We start from the raw sequence: 13,393 nt of genomic DNA, 5'->3' as shown, positions 1-13,393 counted from the left end.
GGAGCAAGATGGAACTGTTCCAAATCTTAATTGTGGTAGTGATTACACAACTATATATGTTTGCCAAAATATACAGAACTGTACATTAAAAAGAAGCAAATTTTACCGCATGTAAATTATCTTTAAAAACGGAAAAAAATTAAAGAGCTGAAAACAACTCCGTAAAGATGAGCAATTAAAACATGGTTTGTGTTATTAGTAAATCACAATAAAATCATAGCAATATTTTCTTAGATCAGTCTCCCAAGGCAAAGGAAATCAAAGCAAAAATAAACAAATGGTACCTAATCAAACTTACAAGCTTTTGCACAGCACAGGAAACCATCAACAAAATGAAAAGACAACCTACGGACTGGGAGAAAATATTTGCAAATGATGTGACCGACAAGGGCTTTATTTCCAAAATATACAAACAGCTCATACAACTCAATATGAAAAAAACCCCAAACAACCCAATGAAACAATGGGCAGAAAACCTAAATAGACATTTCTCAAAGAAGACATACAGATGGCCAACAGGCACATGAAAAGATGCTCAAGGTCACTAATTATTAGAGAAATGCAAGTCAAAACTACAATGAGATATCACCTCACACTGGTCAGAATGGCCATCATCAAAAAGTCTACAAATAATAGGGAGTTCCCTGTTTGCCTAATGGTTAGGATTCCGGGCTTTCACTGCTGTGTGGCCCAGGTTCAATCCCTGGTCAGGGAACTGAGATCCTGCAAGCCATGCATGGGGCGACCATATTAAAAAAAATAAAAGCCTACAAACAATAAATAAGATATGGAGAAAAGGGAACCCTCCTTCACTATCGGTGGGAATGTAAATTGGTGCAGTCACTTTGGAAAACTGTAGGGAGTTTCCTTAAAAAACTAAAAATAGAACTACCATATGATCCAGCAATCCCATTCCTGGACATGTATCCAGAAAAGACAAAAATCCTAATTCAAAAAGATACATGCACCCCAATGTTCATAGCAGTGCTATTTACAACAGCCAAGACATGGAAGCAACCTAAGCGTCCATCAACAGATGAGTGAAGATGTGGTGTTTTTATACACACACACACACACACACATACACACAATGGAATATTACTCAGCCATAAAAAGAATGAAATATTGCCATTTGCAGCAACATGGATGGACCTAGAAATTATCATACTAAGTGAAGTAAGGCAGAGAAGACAAGTATCATATGATATCACTTATACGTGGAATCTAAAATATAATACAAATGAACTTATTTTCAAAACAGAAACAGACTCACAGACATAGAAAACAAACTATGGTTACCAAAGGGGAAAGGGGGAGGGAGGGATAAATTAGGAGTGCGGGATTAACAGATACATACCACTATACATAAAATAAACAACAAGGATTTACTGTATAGCATAGGGAACTATATTCAATATTTTGTAATAACCTATAATGGAAAAGAATCTGAACATATAACTGAATCACTCTGCTATACACCTGAAACACAATATTGCACATCAACCACAGTTCAACTGAAAAATGGAAAAAATTAAAGGTATTAAAACAACTTGGTAAAGATGAGCAATTAAAATATGGTTTGTATCATTAATAACTCACAGTGAAAGTAACAATTCTGATAGAAAATTATCAGGATCATTTCTACAATACAGTGACCAATATCTTATTTAAGAATGAAACATCAAATGTATAGCCAAATAGCTTTTTTAAAATAAATATATTTTCACTGTCTTATAAATAGGTAACATGTAAAAATAAAATTAATCATTCACATTCTATTTTTAAATGTCCTCTCATAAAAATGTAATTCTAGTAATAAGAAAATAAACATTAAATATTTTATTATGTATGTATTCATATCTTGTTACCATATATTCTCTATTACTGTACATTTGCCCTTAAAATTTGATCTTATACAGTCAGAAAAACAAGTTGTCTCTCAAAATAAAAACTAAACTTATAATAACGATGTTCCTTTAATATAGTTATATGAGTAAGCATGTACTTGGTCATATTTTAGAATCTGGCATCGTTTCAGCCAAGTGGGAATGAGATATTTCCAGGACACAATTAGAGGGATATCAAGGAGAGCAGATATGTAAAATCAAATACCTATTAGAAGTGACAAACTGCATTGCCTTTCTTCTATTTGTGGAATAGTTTGAGCAATAGACATGTGGGACTAGAGATAGTTTGAAATTACTGAAAATTACAAAAGAGCAAAGAATTGGAAGTGATAAGAGGGCAACTTAAAAGCATACTTTTCTGGAAGTAGAGAAATATTATAAATAGATCAAGAAAATACAGATTTAAAATTATTATATTTGGGACAACACAAAGTGAGACTGTCAAATGAATTTTATTTTTAGTTACAGGAGTATACATTCTCTGTAACATACAACAAGGTAAAATGTATTGAAAAGTGAACATTTGCAAGCTTACATCACCGCTAAAAACGACCACAATTTATAATCCCCTGCCTTCTGAGAAGTAATCTGTAGCTACACTCCTGATCTGTCTACATAGTAGGCTGATGGTCAGAATGAGAAAAGAGACAACACCATGCATGGGACGGCACACTTCACGGGGTATGTACACTTGGTGTAACTGCACACATTGCATGACTGGGGGACGGGACAGCAAAACAGTGAAGGAATAACCTAGACGAGGCTCTAAAGACTTTTCAGCATTTCCCAGGAGAAGAAAAAATGATGTCTCAAGAAACGTGGGACCAAGCTTCCTATGCGGTGCACTGTATAAAACCTCGGGTCACTCCCTTTAAGCCAAACTACAGCCAAGACACGCAGCACCCCTCCAGCTGGGAGTTAGGCTTCCTTTTAACGTAGCACAATGCACAGACTGGACCATGAGGCGACCCAACGTTTCAGGTGTGTGCGTAAGGTCCATTAAAAAGGAGAGCTCTAATTTTAGAAAGACAAAGTTTATCAAACAGCTCATTCAACTCCACATTTTATTTCTGGATTGGTGCCACCAACTGCTAAATATAGAAATGAGCACAGGACCAAGGCAAAATTGTGAAGAAATTAATATTTATGGGATGTTAATGGTATGCGCTTCAGGGAAGAGGATGCCAGGCGGTTATTTATTTTTCTCAACCCTAACATGCCCAACTCCGCATGCACTCACTTCTCCTCTCTTTGTTTCATCATCCTGGTTAAATAAGGGGAGGCTCCATTCCTGACTGAGAAGGAGGGGAGTGATGTGAAAATCCCAAGCGGGCTAAGACAACTTAAGAAAAATACTCTCACATTTTAACTGAGCCTCCTGAGCTTCATAAACAAAGTTATCTATGGTAATTTTTTGTTGGTTTTAATTGTTTTGATTTTAGGAATTATCTTTTTCTCCCAGTCACTCTTACATGTGTGTTTACATGGTAGTAAGAGAGAACCTGTTCACAGCTTCAAATTTGATTCCATGTATTTCATAAAAGGTTTCAGTTGAAAGTAACCTAAAAACTACTCCAGTCTCTTTTTAATTTTGGAGGAAATGACTCACCCAATATTGCACAATAATTAAAGTCAGACCAAGGACCAGAATGCAGGTCTCCTGGCACTTAATGTGGAACTCTGAACAGTAAACCAAGCGGGCTGTTTTACTATCTGAGATAATAATTACGCTTTCCAGAAGGAGTCATTTTCATTCACATTCTAATATGCATTATTATTATTATCAGACAAGGCCTTTAATACAAAATTTCCTACTTGGAACAAGGAAAGGAGAATACACTGGGACTTGGAATAGCCAGATGGCAACATAGAGGGCACTGGGTACCTAAGGATCAGGATAAAAAAGGCAGAAAGCATAGGTTAGTAATTTTTTAAAAAGGGAAAAGTGGGGTAATTATGTACTAAAGCCCCACTTTGCCTTGCTTCAACTTTCCAAGGACCACATATTCACTCGTGATATAATAAGAGATCAGAAGTATTCTGAAAGATCTCATAATTCAGTCAGGAGGAGGGACGAGAAAGAGAAAAATGAGATGAAGTAGGCAAAGAGAGACCTCCTTCTTCATTACCAATAGAAAAGATTATAGACTCCTTTCTCTTTCTCAAGGTATTTAGAACAAGACTGCTGAGCAAGCTAATGCAAATTTTAAATATGGACATAGTATGTGAGAGAGAGCTCTATAGGACATTAGGTTTATGAAAACATAATCTGTGTATGTGGGTGGTATTATATGGAGAGTTGTATCACTTATTCAGGCCTTAGCTGAAGATGTCCCAAAGCAATGTGAGCAAACTAAAGAGTGGGATTTTAAATTTGGAAAGATGGGCTTTCCAGCAAATCATAAATCCACAACCTGCTCTGTTTAAAGATAGATACTGAAAGGATGAAAGAAAAGATACGTTGTAAACTATGATGTGTGTGCCAATGCAAAAAAAGTGAAGCCACCTAAATCTAAAGGTTTCACAAAAGACCTTGACTTAACCCATTTTCCTCCCTCTTTCCTCACAGAAGATCCCCAGAATTACTTGGAATGCCCGTGTTGTACTCATAGTGTAGCCATTAGAAACATCTATATACATGACTTATGCTAGTCATATTAAGATATAATGATGAGTTATATGATTAAATGTCAGTTAAACGGTGCTAAGCATTATTACATTGAAGCACTCAACTACTGAGCATTTGTCGTCCAAAAGCACGAACATCCACTCACAACTTTCAAGTTAAATGTCATATTGTTTCTCAGATCAAGAGTAAAAAAGAGACACAGAAAAATGAAATTGAAGCATACCCACCTGAGATGAGAGCCATGTCTTGGCCAATATAATAGTAATATGGTATAAAATTATGTAAGATGAAAAAGTAAGGTGAAAAGGAATTTCAATGATACACACACAAAATGGAGCAATGATACAGACAGAAGTAACTTCCTGGACCTACACAAAGTCATGCATTCCTCAATTCAATATTTAGTTTTAGAGCTCCTACCAAGTACAAGGCATGTTCTAAGCACTGGGTTAGAACAGTGCCCAAAAGAAAATCTTTGGATCCATGGAATATACAATCTCATTGAGGGAACAGATGATAAATAAAGAAACAATCTTTTTAAAGTCAGCTGACAGTGCTATGGGGGAAAATAACGTATGGTAAAGGTGACAGAGCATGATCAATAAGGATTTAGGATAATAGGGCAGTCAGAGAAGGCTTCTCTTATAAGGATACGTTTGAGCAGAGACCTGAAGTTAGTGAAGATACCTGAGGGTAGAGCATTCCAGACAGAGAGAATAGAGAGGAAAACTCTGAGTTTGGAATCAGCTGATCCCATTTTGAGGAAAGTCAAGGAAGTCAGTGTCTAGAGTTGACGGAATAAGAGGAAAATGATAGAAAATACTGTCAGGAAGCAGGTGTCAAATAATATGGACTTATGTAAGGTCTTTGTCTTTTATTCTGAGAGACATAGAAGCTGTTGGAAGGTTTATACAAAAGAGTGACATAATCAAACAGATATATCTTCAAAAGATCACTCTGCTACATGGAGAATAAACTGTGGTGCCTGGAGGGAGAAGAAGGGGGATAAATAAGCAGCTACTGCAACAATTCAAGGAGTTGTTGATGGTCTATCTGATCAGACTGGTTGGGGGTGTACTAACTAGATATATAAAACAAGATTTGGGGGGACCATTTAGCTCAACTAAAGACAGACTGAGAAAGGGGAAAAAATGAAGACAAAAAGGAAGTGAAGAGTTAGCTGCAGGCACACAGATATAGCTCAACCAAATCCTGGAACATAAATTTGGGTGAAGTAATGGTGAGGAATAGCTTTTAAGGATGTTGGGGATCTTTTTTTTTTAAATGAGATGATTTTATGACAGTCTACATATGCTAAGATGTTAAGATATTTGGATTAATGTACTATAAGTTTCTCCACACTATCTGCCAGCAAGAAATTTTATAAACGCTTTCTCTGAAATATGCCTACCACAGATTTTTTTCTTACCCCCTAAAATACACTTTAAGAAACTTTTTTTTTTCTTAAATGGAGAAAAAGTTGCAAAATGATGGTTGTGGTTCTGTATGTGTACCAAAATGATACAAAACAAAAATAATGCAAAAAAAAATATTTCACAGAAAATGCCATCATAAAAGTTGAGAAGAAAAGAAATAAATGAATACCAGGAAAACTTTAGGTTCTTTGTAGTAGCATCCTTTCTTTGAGGAATTTAAAGTTAATTTCCTTAACCTGTCTTTTAAAATTTTATGATATTCTCATGGTACAAATTTTTAGACTTATGTTAGAAAGAGCTTTAAAAAGAAACACTAAAAACTTAAATAAATTTCAAATCAACATTATCTTCCACAAAGTATATTTCAAGGTTTCCAAGATAGAAATCAAAGGAAATTGAGGAACATTAATAAACTAAAAATGCTGAGAGCTTTTAAACCCCTGGGGATTCATCTGCTTCACAGCAATGTGCTTTTTCAACATTTAAATTTTATTGGCTCCTGCTAATGAAAAAATTTGCCACAGCAGAAAAGAATGAAGATGTCAGCTCCATATGACATATTTATCAATATAATGGTAAGGTATGTTCTCGAGCCCCTTGGTGGATTGTAGACAGAAAGAAGTGTACAACTGACTGGGAAGCTGAATTCAATCAACAGAGTATATTAAAGGTAAAGAGCACATATCTCAAATATCAAGGAATTCAAAAGGTTGAACCTTCACTCCACAGACAATTTATGGAGAAAATGGATTTTTAATAAAATTTTACACAAATCATATCAATTGAGGGAATTTTAGAATTCAAATTGTTCGTGGTAAGGAAGCTAAACAAATGAACGAATACAAGTCAATTTAGAGAAAGTAAACCAAGTTCACAATCACAAAATGAAAAAGTATTAGGATTCAGTGTGAACTATAAGCTATAAATTGTTAAAATATAATGTTGCTTTAAAATGAAATAGGGGTGATACAAGTATACCTCATTTCAGAGCACAGGTATATTCTGTTAATTTGGCTGCTGGGCAAAATTCTGTATAGATAAACACAAATTCCTAGTCACTCCAATTATAAAATTGAGATTATGCTCCTAAAAATAATTAGGTCAATACTTAATAATATCACATTTGAGAAAACAGCAAATCACTGAAGCATCTATTTAGAGAAAAAATAGTTTAAATGAATACCATTACTGAAAATAAGTCACCACATACATATAGGTTTACTTTTTCATTTTAACATTAATAGTGTTGGAACATAACAAATCTAAATATTCTCTAAGGACCTCTCTTCAGCATCTCAATATTCTAATGTTAACCTCTTAGCTATAATATCTCTTTATATGTCACCAAAGTTACTCTTTTTTTGTTCGTTTTGTTTGAAAAATTGCAGGCAGGGGATAGATGAAAACACTGTGCAGAGCAAAAGAGTATATACAAAAATACATCAAAGGTAATGACAGGGCAGAAGGAAATAAGCAAGTGGAAGTAAGTACCATTTATTTTAATAGGTAGGAACACCTACAAGGAAAGGCTATTCTACTTATTAGTATTTATGAAATTCAATAGTAGTGAATTTTCATATAACCAATGCTGGGCTTAAAAACAAAGTAATGTTATTTTTAATCAACCCTCCTATTCTTAGATAAGGTGTTAAAAAACAAAATAGTTATGGGACAAATGAAGAAGCTAAAGTTTGGAACAACTCCATAAGAAAGCACTGAAAATGACCTAAGCCTCATGAAAAAACAAACCTAAAGAACTTAAATTATTTTCACCTGATAACACTCTGTAAGTGATATGACTGAAGTCCAAGTATATTAAGAGATAAGTAGTTGGACCTAAGAAAATATGCATGTCATCTACAAAAAAGAAGAGATGTAAACTATGGCATATAAAACTCAAATTAGGCATTAGGTTATTTGTGCATCATAAGCACCGTAATATGTTTAAGGAAAGTTTCAAGCACCTTTCAGAAGGCTTAAGAAGATAAACAACAATCTTTCTGGGTTGGATTTGACCAAGTTTGTTAGAACTCTATGAATTAAGCACTACATAAATAAGGTTACTTTCAAAATCTATGCAAATCTTAAAATACACTAATTAGGGGGCCTAATTTAAGAAATAAACTTTCTTTTATCAAAGGGCAGTATGAATCTGGGCACTGGTTAGAACATTTTAGATCCATTCATTTATCACTAAGATCACTACCATCTATCACAAAGTTAAAGAAAAAAACAAACAAAAAAACTGTGCCATGAATTAGTATTCAGTGACTGTAATGCAACTGATATTATTTCGGAATTCAACTGTGATTTGCAATTTTATTTAGCAACAACACTCATGCCAAGAGAACTTCTTAGTGATATTCTCTTACAAGTCAATGGTCTCTTTTTTTTTTTAATTTTTATTGGAGTATAGTTGCTTTACAATATTCTGTTAGTTTCTGCTATACAGCAAAGTGAATCAGCTATACGTATACATATATCCCCTCTTTTTTGGATTTCCTTCCCACTTAAGTCACCACAGAGTGATGAGTAGAGTTCCCTGTGCTATACAGTAGGTTCTCATTAGTTATCTATTTTATACATAGTATCAACAGTTTATATATGTCAATCCCAATCTCCCAATTCATCCTACCCTGCCATTTCCCCCTTGGTTTCTTTTTGATTTAATTGAGAGAGACAGAAAATACATAACCACTTCCAACATTCAGTTTTCTATCAGTATTACAACAGTTGACACAACATGAAACTGTCCACACAGAAACAAGGGTGATGAGGCAGAGCAGCTATAAATCTTTAAATATAACGCAAACAATATCTCTTCTATGTAATTAAGTACTGTATCCCTCACATTTTCTCTTGAAATAAAAATGTCTGGTAAATTTAGCTATGTTCAATATATTATTATATGCTCTAAGAGTCTCAATCAAGCCATGAAGGTATTTTCACATATTTAAATATACTTTTCATAAAGTACAATTCTAATAGTTATGCAAAGAGAGTTGTTTTGTGTTTCTGAGTTTTTGCTTGTACAAAAGGAATATAACTTCTCATTACAGGTTTTCTGTAATTTTAACGTTCACCTTTTTTCCTATTTTTTGGTGTGTCACATACAATTTCCCCTATTTTAGGATTCTAGAATATCACAAAGATTTATTTTAATTTATTTTTAAAGCAAAACCACTGTACTACCATCAATGCAAAGAAATAAAACTCCAATGACAGTTTACTCAGATATAACTATTCATAAATCTATTCACATCATAATGTAATTATAGGTCTCTTTTCACTCGAAAACAATATTCAGTTCTAGAATTTCTATCATCTGAATTCTAAAGTATAAGTTGAGGAATTTTGAAAGATAGTTTAAAATAGCTCTTAACTGCTATTTGTATACATTTCCCTTTGATTGCTCTATTTTAATATTCATCGTAGTGTAATAGTAACATTTAATAAACTATGTATAAAAAAGAAAAAACTTGTACTCACATTTAAATTGAATGTTAAAAGTTATTCCCTTAATTTTTTTTGTATTCTTGTACTTAAAAGTGAAATTTAAGACGATCTTTTAAAATTGAGTGTCTTCTGTCACTTACCAACAGGGATATATTATCAGGTTTCTAGTCTCCTCTTTAAAAGTCAGTAACTTTACCACAGTTCAACCTTTCTTTCACTTAAGTTTTAGATAACAATGAAATGGTGGGTTTCGTAGAGAAGTACTGAACTGAACAACTACTGAAAGTGGGTCTAGTTTAGTAATAAAAATGGAAGGATGGACGGAAGGATGGAAAGATACAACTTTTAAAAGCTCTAAAGCTGAAATGAAATTTTATGACCCTAATAACCATAGTGTATCTGACTTTATAACCACTTTATTAATACATATACAAATAAATCAAAATTGTAAATTATTGTTTAGCAGTATTAAATAAACACTACATTTTAAAATTCCAGGACACTGAGAATATACTTATCCATAACTCACAATGACAGAAAAGATAAACAGGCCTTTTGACAACATAAAACATTTCCTGAGGTACACCACAATGAGAAATTGAAGACGAAAATATCTGAAAGCTCATCTTTGAGTCTTGACCTCTAGCACAGACGTGCTATTAAACACACCCCTCCTGTCTCCACTGAAGCCTAACCAAACTATTTGAGTTAGAAGAGTGTGCAAAGATGTGCCTTCCAGGCAAACTTCTGTTTTCTAAAAGTTAATCTCCCGAAATACTTCCAGTTGGAAATCGTCCACTTGAGCTACTTGACACCAGGGCGTCACTTTCTCCCCTTGGCTTACCTGCTACTACTTAATTATTCTTCTAAGCAGGCTCTGGACAAGTTGGGGAAGTAGCTCTTTCAGCACTTCTGAATCCATGACGACTACAAATGTACACACCTAACACACTCCCACAGGTCTTTCACACGTCGCGAAAGCCTGACCACCTGGGAGCAGACAGGACTCGAGGAACAATCCTCAAAATCAAGGAACTGACTGGATTTCAACATGTGGTGAGAGAAAATGGGCGGGGCGGGGCAGGGCGTGGGGGGGCGGATAGGAGCACTACAGACTAGCAGCTGTCCATTAAGTGGTTTAAAACTGTTGGTTAAAAAGCTGAATAAACAAATACACAGATGGGTCTAGTTCCTTGGGGATTCCGGAGTCTGAGGAGCCCCCCAAGCGGTGTCCAGGTGGGCCTCTCTTGCCGAGTCCGCGTGCAAAGCGCGCACTGGTTCCGCTCTCAAATGCCCCACACTCGCACGTGCCTTTCCCTCCCGTTGCTCCTAATGAGTTTCACCCGCGCGCCAGGTGCCCTGAGAGACTTACCTAAGGGATCTCAGGGTCTGAGGATAGGAGGGCAACTTTCCGTCCCTGCTCTAGCCGGACCCGAACGCTCGGGGCAAGCGAGGGTCCACGCAGACGCTAGTCCGTAGGTCGGGGTGCCCGGGCGTCCGAGCGCTTTGCGGCCCGAGGGGCGGGGAAAGGCGCGCGGGAGACGTGCGGGCGGCGGACGCGGCCACCTAGTGGGTCCGGCCCGCGCCGCCGCCGCCGCACGTGCGCCGCTGCGAGCGCTGAGGGACGTCGGGACCCGCGCTCCCCCGGGGTCAAAGTCAACCCGGCGCGCCCGCCCTCCGCTCGCCCGGGGCCTCCGCGGATTTACAGGTAAAAGCCAACCGAGAACACCTCCCTTTCTCCGAAAGGTGTCTGCGCCCCTCCCTCGTGCCCTCCCTGAAGAACCGGGAGGCGTGATTTCACCCCCAAACCCACCCTCAGAGTGGGGAGACCTTTCCAAAGCTGAATAAAAATAAGAGCAGGACAGACCCCGGGTGAAGCGGCTCCTGCTAACCGTGGACAAGGGAAAGAGCGCGATCGGGGGCAGCAGTCGAGATGCACGATCATCCTGAAGCGTCACTAGGGGCCAGGAGTTTCTTCGCTGGAGAAGCAGGACTGTCCCCTCTCCGCCTCCCATTCCAGAGAAGTACTTGTGAAATGTACGCTGAAGTGTCTAACTTTGAGACCAGAAGCGTGCACTTGCCCCACTGAGTAAATAAAGGTCAGCAGTAGTTGGATCAGTAAAGTTGGTCCAACCGCCAGATGTTCTCACTCTCGTTTCTCCTCTCGGGGGGGGGGGGGGAGGAGGGGTAGGAAGGAAGAGGAAGAGACAACAAACAAGAGAAATAAAAGAGTAAACGAACACAACTGGCGTCTCCGCACACATATTCCTCCAGCCGCGGTCTCGCCAGACGAGGCAACACTGGGCACATACAAAACTAAAAACCGTCCGTGAGGCAACAGCTACCTCCCCTCTCTCGACTCCCCCTTCCCCACATCACAAAGCAAAATGAAAAAGAACGAGCGGTGATGTTGGGTCCGGAACGCGACCCGGATGCCGAGCCGAAATTTGACACATGTCACACCCGCCCCGCCGCGCCGCGCCGCACCAAGCGCAGCGACTGGGGCGAAACTTTGCCGCCGCCGCCGCCGCCGCCCTGGGAGGAGCGCGGAGCAGAGTAAAGGCGCACGCAGCCCGGCCCCGGGTGGAGGTGGCTGGGACGGGCTGGGGGGCGGAGGTGAAGCGCGCCACAGTGAGGGCAAAGAAACTTACCGCGACCGAGGACGCCTGGGCAGCGTCCCGGGAGGTGGCACCCGCGGCGCCGAGGCAGAAGCTCCCAAACAACACACCCACGCGCGATTCCTGTCAGCTGCTGCCGCGGGTGGGGGCGCGCCCGGGTTGGGGGCTGGAGGAAGCCGCAGCTGGCGGACGCGGCCGCCGCATAAATAACCCGCACCGGCGCTCAAGGGCGGGCTGCGCGGGGCTCGAGCCGGGGCGCTGCGGCCGCCGCAGAGCTGCACGCGCCGGCGTGTCTCGCGCTTTCTCGGAGGCTCGCGCTGTCTCGCGCTGCCGCTCCCCCCACCCGGATCTGTGTGTGTGTGTGTGTGTGTGTATGTGTGTGTGTATGTGTCTATGTGCGTGAGTGTGCGCTGGCGGGCGCGCGCACCCGGCCGCGCGCGCGTGTTGTTGGCAATGCAAACTGTACACACGCTGCGCGCCGAGCCGCCTCTTCTCGGAGGGGCGGGCGGAGGGAAGGGACGCCTCCGAGGATTCTGAAGTACTGTTGGGCCACTTGTTTGTTTTTGTTTTACTTTGCGTTGTTATCGTTGACTGTTGTTGTTGATCCCCAAAGTGGTTTGGAACCAGCTGGTGAGGATGCCTGTCACCCCCATCCACCTATTTCCTCCCCCGGCTCCCCCAACTTCTTTAAGGGAGGGGGAAGCGCGGAATAGAATGTTGTTCCGATTTGCAGGGGAGCCTCCTGGCTGACGTCAGGTCCACCTGCTCTGTAAACAACTCGCCGAAGAACTTGTTTGTTCTGCGCCGGTTCCTCCCCCACCCCCACCCTTCTCCCCACCTCCTGCTCCGCCTCCTCCCGCTCGGCCCAGACGGCGAGTCGAGGAAGGGGGTTGGGGAGGGAGGAGAGAACAAAACCGTATGCTGTATTGGCAAAGCCGAGTTGTGTCTGCTGCTCCTTGGCAGTCCCCAAAGTACGTCCTCTCAGCAGACGGAGCTGCTGGCAAATGAAACAGGGGATTCCAAGAGAAGTGCAGGAAGCCTCGAAGGGATCCGAAGCCCTCGGTGGCAACGAGTGAAAGTACTCGATAATCAGAAAGGGAGACCCAAGCGTGCGTTAAAACGCTGATTGGCCTTTCTTTTCACGGTGTGTGCCTCCGCGGCCTGGGATGGAGAGAGGCCGAGTGTCTTTCTCACTCTTTATTGTTGTCGTGGCTCCTGTCTCACTTGGGCCCGGGAGTTCTCGGGCTTCCTCGTGGTCGCACAGCCCTGCTCACCGGCTTGGGGCCGGGCTGCGGGCTGGCCGGGGCGGAGCTTGGAAGGAAGGGGCCGCCGAGCTAGGACTCTTAG

General features: G+C 40.3%; 1 protein-coding gene across 9 annotated transcripts in view; it reads right to left on the bottom strand.

Moving 5' to 3' along the window:
* Positions 1–12,757, bottom strand: part of FOXP2 (forkhead box P2) — a 528,558-nt gene extending 515,801 nt beyond the window's left edge. For 5 of the 9 annotated variants that reach the window (XM_082472317.1, XM_082472310.1, XM_082472321.1 and 2 more), the window contains exon 1: positions 12,080–12,756. The gene's annotated coding sequence lies outside the window, so the exon portion shown is untranslated. Of the gene's footprint in view, positions 1–10,800; positions 11,514–12,079 lie in introns of all 9 variants that reach the window. The other 4 variants (XM_082472311.1, XM_082472312.1, XM_082472315.1 and 1 more) reach the window with 3 other exon arrangements.
* Between the last annotated feature and the right edge of the window lie 636 nt (positions 12,758–13,393).

The sequence above is a fragment of the Balaenoptera physalus genome (genome assembly GCF_965194825.1).
Source record: "Balaenoptera physalus genome assembly, chromosome: 8".
Classification (NCBI taxonomy): domain Eukaryota; kingdom Metazoa; phylum Chordata; class Mammalia; order Artiodactyla; family Balaenopteridae; genus Balaenoptera; species Balaenoptera physalus.
The sequence above is the reverse complement of the archived record's forward strand: the minus strand, read 5'-3'. Positions and strand labels throughout refer to the sequence as shown.